At 38.7% G+C, this 1347-nt stretch overlaps 1 protein-coding gene across 1 annotated transcript in view; it reads left to right on the top strand.

Annotated features, from left to right (window-relative positions):
* The window catches only part of LOC122807743 (ADP-ribosylation factor-like protein 9), a 422334-nt gene that overhangs the window by 1396 nt on the left and 419591 nt on the right, over positions 1-1347 (top strand). The gene's annotated exons all lie outside the window — the stretch shown is intronic.

Here is a 1347-nt window from a genome sequence, read left to right as displayed (position 1 = left end):
ATATATATATATATTTATACACACACGTGTGTGTGTGTGTGTATTTATATATCTATACAAATCTGTCCAAAACTAACCTCTGCAAACTAACTGTTGTCTACAACAGTACTGCCAGATTTGCCACTGGCTCTACCCTTTAGAAATCACCACTGCCAAAACTTAAAAAAACTGGGATGGCTAGAACTACAAAATCTCATCTTATTTCACCAGCTCTGTTTAGCCCATAAAATCCTCTACAAACTTACCAGCACCCCTATACTCACTACTCTCATTAGCTCTTATTGTAATCTCAAAAGTCTGCGTTCCTCTATCAAACTGCTAATGTCTAGCTGCAAATCCAACAGCTTAGCAGGCGAGTCCTTGTTCTCCAACGCAATTGGAAAAGCCTGGAACTCCCTTCCTTCCAACCTCACTGTTCTCTCCACTCTTCCCAGCTTCAAATCCCAACTCAAAACTCACCTCCTATCTCACTGGCTCTGCCCCTGCTCTAACCCTGACTAGATACCAAACCCTGACTAGATACCATTCTGCTCCTGGAAGTCTCACTTATTTTGCTTCTAATCTTATCAAAAACTTACTACTAAATTCGAATATGCTTTTTTCCCTTTGATGTTCTTATTTTTGCTTGTTGTAGACATTGTAAAAAAACATTTTCTTCTTCTCTGAACTATACGTGTAACTTTTTTTACTGTTAAATACTTTTAATGAATAATGCTCAATGTTTATTGTACCTCACTTGGAGCTTTTCTCCCCGGGCCTCTGCTGAAAATGGACTTGAATCCAGTTGGACCAGCCCAGTCAACAAATGTAAAATAAATAAAATAAAATGTGTGTGTGTATATACGTGTGTGTGTGTGTATACGCGTGTGTGTGTGTGTGTGTGTGTATACGTGTGTGTGTGTGTATACGTGTGTGTGTGTGTGTGTATATACGTGTGTGTGTGTGTGTGTATACGTGTGTGTGTGTATACGTGTGTGCGTGTTTACGTGTGTGCGTGTGTATGCATGTATGTGTCTGAATGTATGTGTGTGTATGTGCGTGTGGCGCGCGCGTGTGTACAAACATGTATACACACCCACAGTCCTCCTACTCCCTTTTGTTAGTTTTTCATAGGCTGCTGTGTTATTATTTTTTGAATTACTACAGGTGATAGGTAGGTCAGTGTTTTTATGACTGTGTTAATGTAATAAATTTTCTTACATTTTCTCATGACGTTCTTCTACCGTTAAAGAACAAAAGCACTAACTACACCAATTTAGCTTCTGAGTTTTTCTTCCACCTAGCCTTTAAAGTTTTTGGTTTTCATATATAATTTAAATATGGGGCATTGTACTCTATGATGGGTCT

Source organism: Protopterus annectens, chromosome 7.part1, assembly GCF_019279795.1.
Source record: "Protopterus annectens isolate FY-2018-M chromosome 7.part1, PAN1.0, whole genome shotgun sequence".
Lineage (NCBI taxonomy): Eukaryota > Metazoa > Chordata > Ceratodontiformes > Protopteridae > Protopterus > Protopterus annectens.
This window is presented reverse-complemented; position numbering and strand designations above follow the sequence as displayed.